Source organism: Ctenocephalides felis, unplaced genomic scaffold (assembly GCF_003426905.1).
Source record: "Ctenocephalides felis isolate EL2017-DRISC unplaced genomic scaffold, ASM342690v1 CF-g0.4_SCAFFOLD_03571, whole genome shotgun sequence".
NCBI classification, from domain to species: domain Eukaryota; kingdom Metazoa; phylum Arthropoda; class Insecta; order Siphonaptera; family Pulicidae; genus Ctenocephalides; species Ctenocephalides felis.
This window is the reverse complement of record NW_020539725.1, coordinates 67,468,754-67,489,696: the sequence shown is the minus strand read 5'-3', so window position 1 is coordinate 67,489,696 and position 20,943 is coordinate 67,468,754. Positions and strand designations below refer to the sequence as shown.

The 20,943-nt window shown below is 31.5% G+C and overlaps 1 protein-coding gene across 1 annotated transcript in view; it reads right to left on the bottom strand.

The window, feature by feature from the left end:
• LOC113386910 (calcium-binding mitochondrial carrier protein Aralar1) overlaps positions 1-1,591 on the bottom strand; it is a 92,268-nt gene extending 90,677 nt beyond the window's left edge. The window contains exon 1 of the mRNA XM_026624667.1: positions 1,343-1,591. The gene's annotated coding sequence lies outside the window, so the exon portion shown is untranslated. The remainder of the gene's footprint in view (positions 1-1,342) is intronic.
• Positions 1,592-20,943: the final 19,352 nt, after the last annotated feature.

Below are 20,943 nucleotides of genomic sequence, written 5' to 3'. Positions count from 1 at the left end.
TTTAAGCTCACTCCAAATCGAATAGCATTCGCGGTAAAGATAAAAGAGTTTGAATTATTTTCACTTTTGAACTTGAGAGTAAGATGAACCTAATTCCAAAATTTCATGCAAATTGGAGCACAGTAAAAAAATTCTGACACAAAACGCTCCATTGAATTTTTTGCGGTTTTTTGTAATTTTTATCCATTTATTCCTACAATCTAACTATATTTCTATGAATCAAAAAATCCTAGAACATTTCCTTAACAAACTTCAGGAAGATTTATGAAAATCCGAATAATCGTTTAGAAGGATTTACCTTTCATACACCATTACAGAAGAATTTTATATATAAGATATAAGTAAATCGTAGTTTGTTAAATAAAAATGCTATTTAAAAAAAAATTTAAAGATCATTTACTTATTCAAACCATAAACTGCATCGTCATACAAAATTTTATTACACACATACTTTTACTAAATTTAGTCTCAAACGATTCAGAATGACTAGAACGTCGAGAAAATTTTAAATTAGTCGTTTTTTCTATACCAATGTCGCCATCTTACGGCGAAAAGCGAACACAAAAATGGAAGCTGATTGTAAATCCAAGATGTCGTCCATCTTGTAACTTGTTACGCGCATTGTTTATATTTATGCTAAAAATCTGTGTGTTTAGTAAACAAAGTGTTATAATTACTCAAAGAAAATATATAAATATAAAAATACAACACCTGAATGATGTAAGTGTTACCAAAAACCTTTATAAATACATATAATTGTATTTATAAGTATATGTAGTCATAATGTCAAAGGTTAGGTGTGGCTAAAACCCACAATATTTCTTATATTAAGCTTATATAACATGCAATTTATATTCCAGCCCATGTTTTACCATGGATCCTTTACGATGAGAACATTTCCTACACTTTTATAACCAAAATGCTCATGACATTTGCTTGAGCTTAGGTTATGCCGGAAAGCGATACTATTTTATGTGCAACAATAGAAATATTGTTGTACAAAGTGTTTTTTTTTTAAAGCTGCCAGAAATGGTGGTCGATTTTAAGGTTTTCTCTACAATGACTTCTTCTATTTCAGACTGTGACCCGATTAGGATCTTGCCAGTGCTGAAGCCAAGGGATAGAGATCTCGATATGCCATTACAACTAGATAATATATAATTGATTTTGATAATGATTAGATTTTTAGTTTTTGTTTAAGTTTTTAATTTGGAATTTATTATGTGGACGGTTTTTTAAGGTTTTAAATTCAAGCTTGGAAAAGGAATATCACATTAGTAGTCGGCACCACAAATCAATGATTCACTATTTTCATTACTAATATTAACTTGCATGCATGTACTTCTACAAACTTCTACTTTTATGCTTTCTGGTCCATAGTCTTGGGCGTACATCTGCATTCTCCTGTCCTTATGCTTTCAGTCTTTTTATTTTACCTTCGACAATGTCCTGTAGGAGACATTTTTTTTGTAGAATGGATCCGATTCACATTTTCTTTCCTGTTCATTATCATGCTCAGTAGAGTTTCTTCTTTTTTCTTCATATTTTTTATTTGGAATTTTATGTATTCACTCTACTTCTCCATTCCTCTTGAACCAGATTAATTAGCATTTGAGATATCTGAAACAAAATTTCAAAGTTCCTATATAAATGATGTTTGGGAGCGTTAATGCATGTTTCCTACGTAAGTCACTTCCATTAAAATTGTACATTTGTTAATATAAAAAGTGTACTTTATTTTTCAACATTGTCGCAGATTCAATGGTACTCTAGTGTAGAGGCATGAATTTTAGGTCATTTTTGAATCATTGTAAAAAAGGCAATCAATTTTTTAACTATCATCTTTTTGATGATATGTATAATATTTAAAACCAATAATGTAATTAAAGTCGAAGTTCTAATATGACATGATCGGTTTGTCATTGTAATTAGTTCATTTAGAAATGAAATGAACTAAATCATTAGAGAAATGAAGTAATTGCTGATTAATAACTTCGTTAACACAGTGAATTATGTTAAACAACGCCTAAATAAATATTGTTTTCGCAACTTCTCTCATCATGTAATAATTGTGTTTGAAGAACTTCATATAATTAAAATTAACATACATTCATTGACTGCTTGTATTTTTTTTTACTTTTTCGCTGGCGATATGATCTCATTCTTTGAACAGCTGTAATATCTGTTTTGCCTAAAAAATATTTTCCATTTCAATAACTTCAAAGATATATAGAAACTACGAATAACATAGGAATTATTTCAATAAACTTATGTTCCATACACGGCGCAAATGCTGCATTTGTTTTATTATTTTCATTATAATTATTTATGGGAAACAGGGTAAAATATTCTTCTGATTCAGGCATTTTTCATTAAATCAAGATTTGTACTACAATGTAACTTCAAAATGTTTATTTATCTATGCCGATTTCCTTGTTGATATCGGTACGCATACAACGACAGATCTCTATTCACATACACGACGACTAATCACAATCGACCCGTATTGAATTGATATCATCGAGAGCGAATGACGAATCTTTGGCATTCGACTCTTATCTTATCTGCCAAAATTTTGTCTAAGGTATGCCAAAATATTCAGAAACTTTTGAAACGTAGAGACATACAAATTTTCATTCTAGATTTTTATGCAATTACTATAACTTACCCTACGGGAAGTTAAAAATGATAGTATAAAAATTGATTCCTTCCTTTAACGATGATTTAAAAATGACCTAAAATTCATACCTCTACACTAGAATACTCCCTTGATAAGATTTGTAAGCAATTCATCAATTTTATAACATATATTCATTTTGCAAATCAAACACAAGCAAATCTTTTTAGTTATAAACTTATATGCAATAAAGGAAATATTGTCAAGAGGTTAAAATTTGGCTTGCACTTTTTTTTTAATTTCGGTGTCAAACGATTCAGAATGACTTGAAACGTCAACAAACATAAAATAAGCAAATCGGGTGCAAAATATAAGCTTGTTCATGAAATTAATATTAAATTTGTCAAATAAAACAATTAATAAACATCATTAATTTTGGGATCATTTGTTGTAAGCTTGAATTTTAAATCTTAAAACTTCGTCACATTAAAAACATGATCCTAAAATCACTAAACAATAATTTTTCTTCTAGATTATTGAATCAATGTAAGTTTTATTTTTGCTGCTATCGAGTTTCAATTCAAAAATGGATTGGAAAAAGGAATTGGAAATGGAAATGGAACTCAGTTTCAATTCCAATATAGAAACCCAAAAATCTCTCCCGGATGCTACTTTAGCTTGTGAAATTGTTATGGAAAACCAGGATTCACCGGATGACAAAAAATCAATTACCCTTTCAGAAGACTGCAAAACCGAAGTAAAAATCAAAACTAAAAAAAAGTCAGTCCAGAAAGTTAAGCTTGTACACTCATGTGACGAATGTGATAAAGTATGCAAAAATTTATACCTTCTAAATAGGCATAAAATGGTCCATGCAGAAAATGATTTAAAATGCAAAGTGTGTCAAACACAATTCAACGATGCAAATAACTTACAAAAACATATGTTTATTCACACAAACAAGAAATCATATCGTTGCCATATTTGCAAGCAATCATTCACATTTAATTGTAGCTTAAAACGACATCTGAGAATACACACTGGTGTTAAACCATACTCGTGTGATGTTTGTGATAAGAAATTTGCAGACGTTGGTAATTTAAGGAAGCACGAGAGGAGATATCATTCAAAGGATTTTCCTGATGGGCCTAAACCGCTTCATGGTGCTACTCTTGCATTACATAAAAAGAGACAGAAAGAAAAAAGAAAACATTTTAAGATAAAAATAAAGAAAGATAAGATTAGAAGTTTTTGCTCAGATGTTAAACGTATTTTTAGAAACAGAAAGAGGATGGTTGAAGACGATGATTATGATTCATCTGATTTGGAACCACTGAGTAAAAAGATTAAAGTTAATTTAGATAAAGTTCATCCCACTTACGAACCTCAGGCTATCAACAAATGCGATAAGGTTGCTGTGGTTCTTTTGAAAAGGATTAATTTAGACAAATATCGCATCAATAATGCCCAAGGTTGTGAACAAAATGTATCACCAAGTTCTACTGCTGATGAATCTAATTCTGTTAGAGGTTTGATCAATATTGAAGAAAAACCTACTGAGAAAATATGCCAAAAGAAAGTTCTGGATAAAAATATCAAGGGTAAAGGTATAAGGAACAATAGTAGTCCAACTGCTAATAAAACAGTTGTTAGAAAGTCATTGATTCCCAAAATTAACATTAATATTGGTCATCATGATGAACCACTAAAGGAGCATGAAGAAAATAATATAACAGAGAAGGACGTCTGTCTAACATCTACACCAACTTCTACAGCTTCCGAACCAACATTTGAAGATGATGAAAGGATGAAGAAAAATGATCTTCCGGATGATACAAATCCAATCAGTACACAATCATCAATTTCATCAGCAAAATCTTCAAGAAGTAGTACACAAGAGCAGCCTGGTGATGCCTTGAATTCAACAGACAGGAGGATGGCTGAGGACGATGATTATGATTTATCTGATTTGCAACCACCGAGTAAAAAGATAAAAGCTAATTCAGATAAAGTTCATCCCACTTACAAAGCTCAGGCTATCAACAAAAGTGACAAGGTTGCTGTGGTTCCTTTGAAAAGGATTAATTTAGACAAATATTGCACCAATAATACCCAAAGTTATGAACAAAATGTATCACAGAGTTCTTCTGCTGATGGATCTAATAAAACAATTGTTAAAAAGTCATTGATTCCCAATATTAACATTAATATTGGTCATCATGATGAACCACCAAAGGAGCATGAAGAAAATAATATAACAGAGAAGGGCATCTGTCTAACATCTACACCAACTTCTACAGCTTCCGAACCAATATTTGAAGATGATGAGGGGATGAAGAAAAATGATCTTCCAGATAATTTAAATCCAATCAGTACACAATCATCAATTTCATCAGCAAAATCTTCAAGAAGTAGTACACAAGAGCAGCCTGGTGATGCCTTGAATTCAACAGACAGGAGGATGGCTGAGGACGATGATTATGATTTATCTGATTTGCAACCACCGAGTAAAAAGATAAAAGCTAATTCAGATAAAGTTCATCCCACTTACAAAGCTCAGGCTATCAACAAAAGTGACAAGGTTGCTGTGGTTCCTTTGAAAAGGATTAATTTAGACAAATATTGCACCAATAATACCCAAAGTTATGAACAAAATGTATCACAGAGTTCTTCTGCTGATGGATCTAATAAAACAATTGTTAAAAAGTCATTGATTCCCAATATTAACATTAATATTGGTCATCATGATGAACCACCAAAGGAGCATGAAGAAAATAATATAACAGAGAAGGGCATCTGTCTAACATCTACACCAACTTCTACAGCTTCCGAACCAATATTTGAAGATGATGAGGGGATGAAGAAAAATGATCTTCCAGATAATTTAAATCCAATCAGTACACAATCATCAATTTCATCAGCAAAATCTTCAAGAAGTAGTACACAAGAGCAGCCTGATGATGCCTTGAATTCAACAGAGAGGAGGATGGCTGAAGATGATGATCATGATTTATCTGATTTGGAACCACTGAGTAAAAAGATTAAAGCTAATTTAGATACAGTTCATCCCACTTACGAACCTCAGGCTATCAACAAAAGTGACAAGGTTGCTGTGGTTCCTTTGAAAAGGATTAATTTAGACAAATATTGCACCAATAATACCCAAAGTTATGAACAAAATGTATCACAGAGTTCTTCTGCTGATGGATCTAATAAAACAGTTGTTAGAAAGTCATTGATTCCCAAAATTAAAATTAATATTGGTCATCATGATGAACCACTAAAGGAGCATGAAGAAAATAATATAACAGAGAAGGACGTCTGTCTAACATCCACACCAACTTCTACAGCTTCCGAACCAATATTTGAAGATGATGAAGGGATGAAGATAAATGATCTTACGGATGATACAAATTCAATCAGTACACAATCATCAATTTCATCAATAAAATCTTCAAGAAGTAGTACACAAGAGCAGCCTGGTGATGCCTTGAATTCAACAGAGAGGAGGATGGCTGAAGACTATGATTATGATTTATCTGATTTGCAACCACTGAGTAAAAAGATTAAAGTTAATTTAGATACAGTTCATCCCACTTACAAACTTCAAGCTATCAACAATTGCAACAAGGTTGCTGTGGTTCTTTTGAAAAGGATTAATTTAGACAAATATTGCACCAATGATGCCCAAAGTTATGAACAAAATGTATCACAGAGTTCTTTTGCTGATGGATCTAATAAAACAGTTGCTAGAAAGTTATTGATTCCCAAAATTAACATTAATATTGGTCATCATGATGAAACACCAACGGAGCATGAAGAAAATATTATAACAGAGAAGGATGTCTGTCTAACATCTACACCAACTTCTACAGCTTCCGAACCAATATTTGAAGATGATGAAGGGATGAAGAAAAATGATCTTCCGGATGATACAAATTCAATCAGTACACAATCATCAATAAAATCTTCAAGAAGTAGTACACAAGAGCAGCCTGGTGATGCCTTGAATTCAACAGAGAGTATTATGGACTTTTTGGAAGAATTGCTGTCTATGTCTGATGATGATTTTAAAGAAGAAAGTCAGTTACTTGGAGAAGGTAAAACTAAAGATTGTCCTGAAGAAACTGAAATATCAGAATCAACAAATAAAGAATTAATAGACAATGGTGCATCAAAAACAGAAGCTAGTAAACTTGTTGAACAAGAGATTGAGCGGATTTTAAAAGATAATGGTAAGTCCCCAAAACATTCAAATGAAGATTCCAATACAATACAAGAAGAGACAAAACAAATTGCTGCCAATGACAACAGATTAAGTGAGCCAAGACAATCTCAAAACAGTTCCATGGACGCTACATGTCTATACAGTATAACAAGGTTTGATAAATCTTTAGAATGTTCAGAAAAACTAAATATTACTAACAATGAACCTTTACTGAATGGGCAAACAAGTTCAACAGAAAACTCTAATGATGAATCATGCTCATCAGGATTTAGCATGCCTATATTAGACATGGAAGACCACAAAGCGACCGAAAACACAAAGAAGCAAATAGCAAATGAGCTGAAGGAACAATCTGTTAATAGCAATGACACAACAGAGTTGCAGAAAAAACAATCTGTTAATACTTTGGCTGATGGACACACAAGTTCAACAGCAAAATCCAATGATGAGTCAAGCTCACAAGAATTTAGCTTGCCTAAATTAGACACTAAAGATCACAAATTAGCCGAAGGGATAAAGAAACCTAATGCAAAGGAGCAGAATAAAGAATCTATTAATAACAATGATACAAAAGATTCCACTTTGGCTGATGTACAAACAAGTTTACCAGCAAAATCTAATGATGAGTCAAGCGCACAAGTATTTGGGATGCCTATATCTGATATAGAAGAACAGAAATCTACCAAAGGAACAAAGAAACCTAATACAAAAGAGCAGAAGAAAAAATCTGTGAAGAAAGATAGAATTAAGAAGCTAACACCTACAGAAAAACAATGTGTAGAAACAATGAAACCAGGGAGTAAAAAATCTATTGAAATTGCTAAAGCAATTGAAGATGATATAAAAAATAAGGAAAGCAAACAACATTTGATGAAAGCAGAAAGTCAAAAACCGGCAAAAGCAAATGAATCTAAAAAAACGACAGTAAATAAAACTACAAGAAAATCTGTTCAGGAAAAGGATCAACATGAAAATAGTAAAAAGCAAGATGACATGGATCAAGCAGTATCATCTGAAGGGAAAAGTCAAGACAACTTACAAAACAATACAGATGAAAATTCTTCTTCAGTTGAAGATGATGAGGCTGCTAATGAAAAAGCTATGGATATTCTCAATTATTTGCAAGACTTGTGCTTTATAGATGATCTTCCTGAAATTATGGGCGACCAGGCAATATCAGATTCAAATATTATGGACAAAACTGTTATACAAGGAACTGATGAAAATATAAACAATTATGATATGGATACATCGTTTAATTTGGATGAGTTATCTACCAAAGCTTATGATTCACTGGTGAACGAAGAAAAAGATACTGATAAAACAGATGAGACATTAGAAGAATCTAAACATAATAAGACATCAGGGACTGATGTTCAGTCAGAAGAATCTGATCACACTAAGACACCAGTGACTGATGTTCAGTCAGAAGAATCTGATCACAATGAGACATTATTGACTGATGTTGCATCAGAAAAATGTGATCATAAGAAGACACCAGTGACTGATGTTGCATCAGAAGAATCTTATCATAATAAGACACTAGTGACTGATGTTCAGTCAGAAGAATCTGATCACAATAAGACACCAGTGACTGATGTTCAGTCAGAAGAATCTTATCACAATAAGACACCAGTGACTGATGTTCAGTTGGAAGAATCTGATCATAATAAGACATTATTGACTGATGTTCAGTCAGAAGAATCTGATCATAATAAAACACCAGTGACTGATGTTCAGTCAGAAAAAGCTGATCACAATAAGAAATCAATCACTCATGTTGCATCAGAAAAATCTGATCACAATAAGACACCAGTGACTGATGTTCAGTCAGAAGAACCTGATCATAATAAGACATCAGTGACTGATGTTCAGTCAGAAGAATCTGATCACAATAAGACATCAGTAATTGATGTTCAGTCAGAAGAATCTGATCACAATAAGACACCAGTGACTGATGTTCAGTCAGAAAAATGTGATCATAAGAAGACACCAGTGACTGATGTTGCATCAGAAGAATCTTATCATAATAAGACACCAGTGACTGATGTTCAGTCAGAAGAATCTGATCACAATAAGACATTATTGACTGATGTTGCATCAGAAAAATGTGATCATAAGAAGATACCAGTGACTGATGTTGCATCAGAAGAATCTTATCATAATAAGACACCAGTGACTGATGATCAGTCAGAAGAATCTGATCACAATAAGACACCAGTGACTGATGTTCAGTCAGAAGAATCTGATCACAATAAGAAATCAATCACTGATGTTGCATCTGCCCATAAGGAGACATTAGAAAAATCTAAACATAATAAGACACCAGTGACAGATGTTCAGTCAGAAGAATCTGATCACAATAAGACACCAGTGACTGATGTTCAGTCAGAAAAAGCTGATCACAATAAGAAATCAATCACTAATGTTGCATCTGCCCATACGAAGACATCAAAAAAATCTAATCATAACAAGACACCAGTGACTGATGTTACATCCACCAAAAAGGAGACGAAAGTAAAACGACCACCAGGTAGACCTCGCATATATCCTGTAAAACCCAAAATTATCATTAATGTATTTGATCCTGATGGAAACGTTATTAGAGGGAAAGGTAGGCCACCGAATGGAGCTGTGAGACCTCCCAAAAAGATCAGAAAACCTTTTCCAAAAGTAAAAGATGGTATAGACTATAAGAATTTGTCTATTTTTAATTTTCTTAGAAAAGATCCAAAATCAGAGGAAGGTAATAAGTCAGAGAAGACAGATTTAGATAGAAAGACAGTAGAAACAACAAACAAATCAGCACAAAAAACTGAAGCTGATGAGATAAAGTCCACAGATAACTCAAGTGCTCAACAAATAATTGAATCATCAAGTAATCCAAGTGCAACTCAAGATTTGGAGGCCAACTCATCTAGAGACAAGACTGCTGAACCAACTGATCTTGCAAAAACATCACTCAAGCCACCAAATGAAACACAGCATGTTGATTTTGAAGTTTCTATTGCACCAGACGAGTCAAATCAAATCAAAGTCAAAGTTTGTCAATTATCTAATACAGATCAAGATGTTGATGATCACAAATGTAAAAAGACAGTGTTTACACAATCTAAATCTGATGAGCAAACTAAAGATGCAAATACATCCATCCAGGATATGGAACTTGAAAATTCTTTTGCATCAGATGAGTCGAATGATGCACTTTATATTGATGAGACAATTTTATCCTCAAAAGATATTGAGGCTGACAAGTTTAAAGAGATCCGGTCTACACAAAATAAATCTGACAAGACTGATGAACATACTAATGATGCAAATACATCCATCCAGGATATGGAACTTGAAAATTCTTTTGCATCAGACGAGTCAAGTGATGCCCTTCACATTGATGAGACAACCTGTTCTACCTCATCCTCTAAATATATTGAATCTAACAAGATGGAGACAATGCCTGCACAAAATAAATCTGACAAAACTTATGAGCAAACTAATGATGCAAATAAATCCCTTGAGCCAGCAGATTATTCCCAGGAAAATTCTTTTGCATCAAACTCGTCCTCAAAATACATTAAAGAGACAATGTCGACTGATGATCTAAAAACATCCATCCAGGCAGCAAATAAATTCCAAGATTTTGACTTTGAATCTTTTGCATCAGATGATTCAGACGATAATGCACTCTTCATCGATGAGGATAATCATTCAATGTCAACTGATGATGAGTCTAGTTCAAGTTCTAATTCATCAGATGAATCAATTGATGCACTTCACATTGGCGAGACAAAATATTCTATGTCATCAGATGATGAGTCAACAGATTCATCATCTGATAACTCTGTTGCATCAGTTAAACCCACAAAAAATTATTTTTCAAATTTTAGGACTAGAAAATCTTTTGCATCAGATGAGAAAACAAGAACTGGTAACTCTGTTGAGCATAAAAAGTCTGGAAACTCAGTTGAACCAGATGAGTCAATTACTCCTCCTTCAAATAGTGAGACTGAAAATTTCCTTGAGTCAAAAAATAATAATCGGTGTACGAGTGTTGTTCCAGATAATGCAAAAAGTAATAATATAGGCTTAAAGTTGTTCGAGATTCGGAAGAGGACTTTACAAATGTTTTAGAATATTAATAATAGAAATAGAAATGTGTACCTGATTATTATTATTATAACTTGTAAGTTAATCGTAGATTTAATATAAGGATAATATTGTGTAATTATGAAACAGTTAATATATTGAATTATATTTTATAATTATATAATAATGTTTTACTTACCTCCGATTTGTTTGTTGAGGACATTTTCAGATTTTTTCAGCAGTAGTCACATTTCTAGTTTTGAAATTGAGTTTTGGTCAATTTGAGTTGTTTATAGCAATTGATCTGGAACAAAAGAAATAACAACACATTATTTTCATTTATTTGTGGTATTATTTAAACTTTAGATTTTTTGCTGTCTCAAATAAATAATTTTTCACGAAATTTAAATACACAAACAAATCTTACTTAACATTTGATCTACATATACTTACTTAACATTTCTATATATAGTTCTAATTTTGATTTGTAATATTGTTTAGAATTCAAAATTCTTGTATAATAGTAGTCGTGCTAAATTGTAAAACTTTTATTTCTGTATATTTTAGCTATTTTAATTAGAATTTATAATATTGATGTTTAAACAAATGAATTTTTTTTAGCAAAAAAATAAATTTCTGTTAGGGTTAATTTTAAGCAAAATTAAATTCAATGAGTCTTATGTTTACTTTAAACGATATAAAGATATTAAAATTATTACTACTGACAATAATATGGTGTAAAAAAAAGAATTTTTGAATATGTGTTAAATTTATAAAAAGAAATTTTCGATTTTTGTGATGTACAGAAATTCCAGTACCAAAACTTGAGTAAATCCGAAATTTCAAAAGTATAGTTAAAGTTAAATATCATGAATTAATAAATAAATGACTAGATCAAAAAAGGCAAATATTTAATTCGATCGTGCAATTTGAGAGATGTATAGATTGGCATAAAAAGAGTAAAAAGGATTCTACTAACGAGCGAATTAAATATCGATTTCAATGAAAAAAAACAAGAATGGATCCTACTGACGACCTACGTAAATTTTTAAATAAAAAAGGAGGAACAAACTCTCCTTGAGAGCAAAATTAATATGTATCTAGATAGAAGTTAAAAAGGGGATTTTACTGACAAGCGAATTAAATGCATATAGATAGAGAAGTAGAAAAGGACACTATTGGTTATATCTATTTAGAAAATAAGAAAAATGACTACTGACGAGCAATAAACTAGGTGAAAGTGTAATTTTCTTTAAAGCAATTTGAGAATTTATTAACTTCGCGTAGGATAAGTTATAGTAATAGCAAAAAAAATCGAAAATGAAAATTTTTATATATCTCTAGGTTTCAAAGTCTTCTGAACATTTTGGTATACTTCAGAAAAAATGGTTGTGTGTTCGGATACAAATTTCCGTCGACGATTTCGGGAACACGGGTCCACCAATTTGAATCATTCAAAAAGTATTCTATTCGTATTGATGGGGAGACGTGCTGATTCGTTTTTGGCAAAGGCATGTCTAGCCGTTTCGAAGATACGAAGCAAAAACTGCCAAAAATGGTAATTCAGTTTTTGAGATAACGTAGCGTCCGATTTGATTGATTCAAAAAACATTTTATTTGTACTGATGAAACGAAGAACTGGTGAAATTTTTAGAGAGGCAGGCTTTTCTGAGATCCAATAAAAAAGGCAGGTCCAGCTTTTTTCAGGTTTCAAAAAATTTAAAGTTTTTTTAAACATTTTAATTTTTAGTACAGAAAATTCCAGCAATTTGCCTTAAGGCACGATGCCATTCTAGTTATTTAGATATATTTTTTTAATATTTTCGCTTTTTACCAAAAAAGCGGATTAGAAAAAAAATATCCAGCTAGTGCTAAACGTGCATTTCGCATATTCAGTAAAAATTATAAATATCATCTTTCATCTTAGGAATATAAAAATATACATATTTTAAGTTTCAAATTTTGGTTTAGTCTTTATTAGGGGGCGTCCATTAGTCACGTGATCGATTTTTTAAGGATTTTCGGACCTCTCTCCCCCTTGGTGATACATGGTGATATTCAAAATTAATCCCTTCCACACCAAACATCAATATACATTTTTGATTTTTTTGAAAACGTTTGGATTTTCTTAAAAAAAAGTTCAGATAAAAAATAAATACACGTTATATCTTACTATACCCCTTCCTCCCCCATGTGAAATTTTGGGATTTTTGGTCAACCCCTCCTCCCCCCTAAAAACCTCACTTGATTAATAGACACTCTTTTATCATTTCAATGAATATTTTGGATTCCGAAACTTGTTTGCGTTCAATAATAATTTATATTAAAATGGTTTAGTTTCTGTTAACCTTTTGAATTTTAAATAAAAATCAGTTACCCTTTTTCGACATATTTGTCTATTCGTATGTATCACCATTACCATTACCATTACCACTGTTACCTTTACCCGTTACCATTACCCTCACAACAATATAATTTCTCTCGAGTCAAGTATTTCGTATTCCGTATTCCATATTCGGTATTCAGTCAGTCAGTTGGAACAGAACACAGAGTTGAGCTTTTAAGCCTTAAGGTCTATGCCGAGCTTTTCATGTTGAAGGAACCACCAGACCGAGAGGGAAAGAGACAGGTCGATACGAAAGTGCGGAGGAGCGAAAGAGAGATGAATATATAGAGTTACAAGTTAATTACGCGGAGCAACAATCACGAAAGTTCGTTTCGGAATCTGAATTATACACAAGACATTAGGTTAGGTTGAACGTTACGTACGAGGGAATAGACGGAAAACCTAGTGTAATAATATATTTTTGGAGTCATAATTTAAACAGGTGCAAGTGACATTTTGCAAACAGTTTCAGAAATTGTTTCTCGGAGAAGGCTGCATCTTCGAAAATTAAAAGCAATACTCAATCAGATACGTAGGATTCGTTTTTGGTAAATATCGGCCGGGCCGTTTCTTCATTATAGATAATTTAGGCAATTTTTATAAAAACTAGCTGTAAGTGGAATTCTGTCTTAAGGCAATTAAGGCATCGTGCCTTAAGGAAAATTGCTGGAACTTCCCGTACCAAAAATTATTTTTTTTAAAAACGATTAACATTTTTGAAAAAAAATTTACTTCGAAAAAATAAGATTTAAAAATTTAAAAAAAAATTTTTTTTTTTTAATTTTTTTTTTTTTTTTGAAAAAAATGTTTTCTTTATTTTGACATATTTTGGAAGATCTGAACTTGTTTTTCAAAGCAATCGCACTGCTTTAACTGCATAGAGACAAAATATAAAGCGCTTAAGCGCGGCGTCGCTGTCTAACGGGTAAACATTGATACGGAACCCATAGAAAAATAAACAAAATTTATACTTATTGTTAAAATCTCTATAAAATATCTGAAAATTTGATGTGCATATGTCTAATGATCATTTTTGACCGCCAAATAGCATTTTTTTTTACTTTTTTCGTTAGATCTCCGAAACCGCTAGACCTGCCTTTATGAAAATTTGATCAATTCATTATCTTGTCAATACAAGTAAAATGTTTTTTGAATTATTAAAATCGGATGCTCCGTTCTCTTAAAAACTGAGTTACCGTTTCCGGCACTTTTTGCCCCGTATCTCCGAAACGGCTAGACCTGCCTTCGCCAAAAACTAATCAGCACGTCTCCTTATCAATACAAATCGAATGTTTTTTGAATTATTCAAATCGGTTGATCCGTGTTCCCGAAATCGTCGACGAAAATTTGTATCCGCACATACATACACACACGCACACACACACACACACACACACACATACATACATTTTTTCTAAGGTATGCCAAAATGTTCAGAAACCTCTGAAACGTAAAGATATATAAAAATTTTCATTTTCGATTTTTTTGCGATTACTATAACTTACCCTACGGGAAGTTAACTAGCGGTGTATGGCCTTAAGGCAAATTGCTGGAACTTCCCGTACCGTAATGAAATATTCGAGGAATATTAAATATTTTCAAATAAATTATTATAAATAATAATCTAACTTATTTATGAATACAACAAAGTAAATAAGGGGGCGTCTATTAATCACGTGAGGTTTTAAGGGGGAGTGGGGGGAGTTTGACAAAATATCACGTGGGGGAAGGAGGGGTATAGCAAGATATCACGTGTATTTATTTTTTTTCACTATTATTTATAAAAATGTTTAAACATTTCTAAAAAAAATTAAAAATTTTACAGTTTTTTCACGTAACTAAAAATACACGTGATGTTTGGTGGGGGAGGGGGGGTAATTTTGAATATCACCAAGGGGGAGAGGGGGTCTAAAAATCCTTAAAAACTCGCTCACGTGATTAATGGATGCCCCCTAAACAAAACCTAATCAATCGAATTTAAAATGCCTACTAACCAATCACCACGTCTACCAATTATTACAAATTGAATGTTTTTTGAATCATTCAAATTGGATACTTAGTTTTCTCAAAAACTGCCATTTTTTGTACATTTTTCTCGGTATCTCCGAAACGACTGGAACTGCCTTGCCAAAATCTAATCATCACTTTCCCCCATCATTACAAATGAAGTGTGTTTTAGATCACACTCCGTTTTCTCAAAAACTCGATTTCTATTTTCTGGACTCTTTGCCCCGTATCTCTTAAACGGCTGCACCTGTCTTTGCCAAAAACTAATCAGCACATCTCCCCATCAATAGGAATCGAATATTGTTCGAACCATTCAAATCGGTTGACCCGTGCGAGGACGAAAAATTGTATCCATACATACATACACACACACATGCATTTTTTCTAAGGTATGCCAAAATGTTCAGAAACCTTCAAAACGTGAAGAAATATAAAAAATTTCAATTTCGATTTTTGGACGATTACAACAAACTACCCTACGGGAAATTAAAAAATTGACGATGGTCTCATAGTGACTCCGCTTGTAAAATCATTACTCAATGTTATCAATTACCCAGAGGTCTCGTATTACAAACAGCAGCAACTTTACTAATATTATTCTATATCAATGCAACAGGAACATTTGTGAAAAATAGAACATGAATTCAATTTGACGTTTGCACAAAACTAATTTTTGCGATCGCTCCGGCACGTGTCCCCGTTTCCCCGTTTTGCCACTCTCATCCGATTCGAATTGGATTCCGGCGAGCGTGTGATTTGATTACCTTGGATTCCACCCCGAAGTCGGGGGATGAGGGGATAGTTTTGCATAGAGCGGCGAACGAATAATTAGTAAAAAAGGTGTAACTAGCTGTGTATGGTATCGTACAATTTATAACACAAAGCAATATATAATTAGTATCATTTACATAAAATTCTACATAGTCGATACTGTGTAGCACCAATACTTTTGACATATTTTCTTAGGTATATATAATTATTAACTTGGCTACTGAAAAAATGCGGTTTTTAACTTAGATGGTTTCAATTAAATTTTTAAGTTTGCTGACGTATTCCAAATGTCAAATTTTTTTTGTTAATCAGTCAGTAAAGAAAGGGTTTTTGAGCCTTATAATTGTCGAAAATGTCATGGCCAAAAATAATTACAAGAATTATTTCATATTTTCCGTGCTAATGATATAAATCGTGGTTCCGAAATATTTGTAACTCTGATATCATTAAATAAAATAGTGCTAGAACTGAGTAACTGGGTATAATGGGTCCAAGTATATATATATATATATATATATATATATATATATATGTATGTATATATATATATATATATATATATTAGGGTGGTCCTTAAAATGGTCATTTTCGAATTTCCTTGCTTCTAGGGGCTCAAATGGTTCCAAATAGATAAAAAACAATTCTCTGAAAGTTTTAACTTTTAATATTAACGTTTAGATAGAGCGCAATTCAATCAAAGTTTTGTATGGAAATAGCATGAAAAAATTTTCAAAAATTTAAAAATGTTTTTCAGATGTAATTTAGCGAACAAATGAATGAATAAAACTCATTCATTTGTCGCTAAGTTATACCTAAAACATTTTTTTTTAATTTTCAAAATTTTTCCCATGCTCTTTCCATACGAAGTTTGATTAAATTGCGCTCTATCTAAACGTTAATACTAAGAGCTAAAACTTTCAGAGAATTGTTTTTTATCTATTTGGAACCATTTGAGCCCCTGGGAGCAAAGAAATTCGAAATTGACCATTTTAAGGACCACCCTAATATATATATATATATATATATATATATATATACATTATACATATACGTATGTCCCGAATATAAATTGCCCGGAGCATTTAAACGTGACAAAATGGAAGTAAAATGGCGTCTGCGGCGCGCGAGATTTGAATTTATTATGCGTTATATATCAAGCAAGAGAGCGCCGCGGCCCCATCATCCCCATCATCCCCAACCCTCCTCTCGAGAAGAAAATAAATGAAAAAAAGAAACATAAAACGCGAAAACGGAATACACGGCCGCGCAAAGCACTCTACGCCGGAGGACAACCAGACCAAACGAGATAATGGATGAGGTCGCGCCAAGAAATATATAATATATACGAGTAGGTACGAGGATACGGGGTCCTAGTGAAATGTATATATATATATTAAATGTTGAATATGAACAATACAACACTCAGATTTTTAACACACACTTTATTTGGTAATTACATCTTCAGTGTAATTTCAAAACAGTTACTTATATACTACATATTCCTTAATATTTTATTTAAATTACATTTAATTTTTGAAAATACAAAAAACATCAACTATTACTTGCAGAGCTTGACACAGTACTAAAACATGTGAACAGGATGGGTATAAAATCAACAAATTTGAAAACAGACGAATTGTTTCAATGAAGAAAATGCAATATGAATATTGTATTTCTTGAATAGTCTTTTTGATAATTAAAATTATTTTCAAGATATGGAAAATTAATGAAAAAAGTGTTTTCAGGAACAAGTGTTTGGCCATGATCTTTCGGTTTCTTATCAAAAGTTTCAAGTAATTTAGCGACTCTGTTTTCTATAATTGGACATATTAACTTATATGGAAAATTATTACCAAGTAAGATCGTTTTAACTAATTTTATGTTTATGTCATGAAACAAAGGATCTGATAATAAAATAGCGTGATCTACAAGATTTAACATGGTAGAAATTTTTATATTGAGAGGAACATGCGAATTAAAGTTAATGTACCTCCCGGACCAGCTAAGCTACAATACCACTAAACATAAAAATTTACCTGACTTAGAGACTAACTATTGGCATCATATTAATTATTTTATGAATTTTATAAACTTTGGCACAACGACTAACACGATTTTTACTGAAACAAAAACCCCTTTTAACATCGAATGACTTAGAAATCTTGTCTATCAAATTAACTGCCTAGATGGCAATTTAATTTATATTAAAGAAAGGAGCCAGATTTCAATGAAGCGATTACAAAAACATTGACATAATTCAAAAAATCTCGAATAATTTAAAACTATGCTCTCTGAACACATTAACACTTGATAATATAATAGAGGTTTTTATAACCCGGCATTTCCTGGAAAATTTTTCTGAAAAAGAATTTGTGGAAGATCTTATTTAACAATTTATAACGATAAAACTATAAATGAAAGGAAAAACTCAACATGCTGTGCGACGCAATCCTTCTCCTACTACTAGGTAGTATTTCCAAATTTCTTACAAAACAATAAAAAATGTGCAAAGAATTTACAAGTAGTTCTATATCAAATTTTCTGTTTTTCACAGTAAGGTTAGCAAATTGTAAGTACTTTTTACTTTTTATAATCTCTCAGTCTCAATTGTTTTAGTTTTAGTTTCCGTTAAATGAAGGGTAGGACTATAGCCGAAAGGTATGGATTGAAAAAAGAAATTTATATTTTTTATTGATGTTATTTCCGATTATTAGACTTTGTTTATATATATATATATATATATATATATATATATTTTGTAGAGTTTCGAACAAGAATCCAAAAATAATACAAAATAAAAAACAAGAAAAGTTTTTAAAAAAACAATTTCTTTATTTAATTATTTGTTTATTGTCGACGTTTCGGAACTAGGTACGTTCCATCTTCAGGACATCTGTCAAGAAACATGATCTTGATGAGATTTTAGCAAACAATATGTTTAGGAAAAGAAAATAGATTTTTCTTAAATAATGAATTAAATTGTAAAAAATATAATAATGTACAGAAATATGATAATATGTTCAAAATAAAAATGATAAAAATAAATGAGTGGATTATCAGAACAGGATATTAAACATAATAGAAAATTTTTTTGAAAGTTATGGAAATTTTTTAAGAAAAGGTTAATGACAAAGTTGAATTAATTACCTGTATGTTTGAATATTTGTTAGCACTTTTTCACTAAACAAGCTTTTTTAACAAAAATGATTTTGTGAGTTAATTTTCCGCCGAATAATTAGATTTTGTAAATCAAAATTACTAAAAAATTTGTCTTTTTTAAAATTATTATTTGAAAACACAAATAATATTGTTCTCTGGATGTTGTTCGATTGGTTTTCGAAAATTAACTAAATGAAACTGGTGTGCCTTTTGTAACACGTGTAAACACTTGAACGAGAGATGTGAGATTGTATGTGTGTGTTTTTATATGTCAGGGTGTGAATACTTAAATTGTTGATCTTAAAAGGAAGTCGATATTAATTGTTTGTCAAAAAGTGTAAAAAATTTTTTACACTTTTTGACAAACAATTAATATCGACTTCCTTTTAAGATCAACAATTTAAGTATTCACACCCTGACATATAAAAACACACACATACAATCTCACATCTCTCGTTCAAGTGTTTACACGTGTTACAAAAGGCACACCAGTTTCATTTAGTTAATTTTCGAAAACCAATCGAACAACATCCAGAGAACAATATTATTTGTGTTTTCAAATAATAATTTTAAAAAAGACAAATTTTTTAGTAATTTTGATTTACAAAATCTAATTATTCGGCGGAAAATTAACTCACAAAATCATTTTTGTTAAAAAAGCTTGTTTAGTGAAAAAGTGCTAACAAATATTCAAACATACAGGTAATTAATTCAACTTTGTCATTAACCTTTTCTTAAAAAATTTCCATAACTTTCAAAAAAAAAAAAATTTTCTATTATGTTTAATATCCTGTTCTGATAATCCACTCATTTATTTTTATCATTTTTATTTTGAACATATTATCATATTTCTGTACATTATTATATTTTTTACAATTTAATTCATTATTTAAGAAAAATCTATTTTCTTTTCCTAAACATATTGTTTGCTAAAATCTCATCAAGATCATGTTTCTTGACAGATGTCCTGAAGATGGAACGTACCTAGTTCCGAAACGTCGACAATAAACAAATAATTAAATAAAGAAATTGTTTTTTTAAAAACTTTTCTTGTTTTTTATTTTGTATTATTTTTGGATTCTTGTTCGAAACTCTACAAAATATACACAAATCCAAGACTCTACCATTCAATATATATATATATATATATATAGACTCTACGTCTTTGATTTGTGTATATTTTGTAGAGTTTCGAACAAGAATCCAAAAAGTGATAAAAAACAAAAAAGTTTTTTTAAATAAACTATTTATTTATTTATTTATTTATTTACTGTCGATATTTCGGAACTAGGTACGTTCCATCTTCAGGACATCTGTCAAGAAACATGATCTTGATGAGATTTAAGCAAACAATATGTTTAAGAAAAGATTATTCTTTTTTAATATTTAGGATTTTTCTCAATTAATAAATTAGATGAAAAAGTACTTTTTGGATTCTCGTTCAAAACTCTACAATATATGTGTATGTCTATTCTCATACGTCAGTATCTCCATCTATGCGTTCGTATGTACATCGTTTTGTGAGGGCGGCTTGTTATTAGCGAAGGGGGCGCTCGATTTGCCGCCCCCAACAAACCCTCCCATTCTCGACTCTCTAGAGACTCTCGTGGCGAACGAGGGGGTCCTGCGGGTGCTCGAACTTACGTCAAAGAGGAGAACGGGATAATATTGGTGTGTGTATGTGTGTTATTT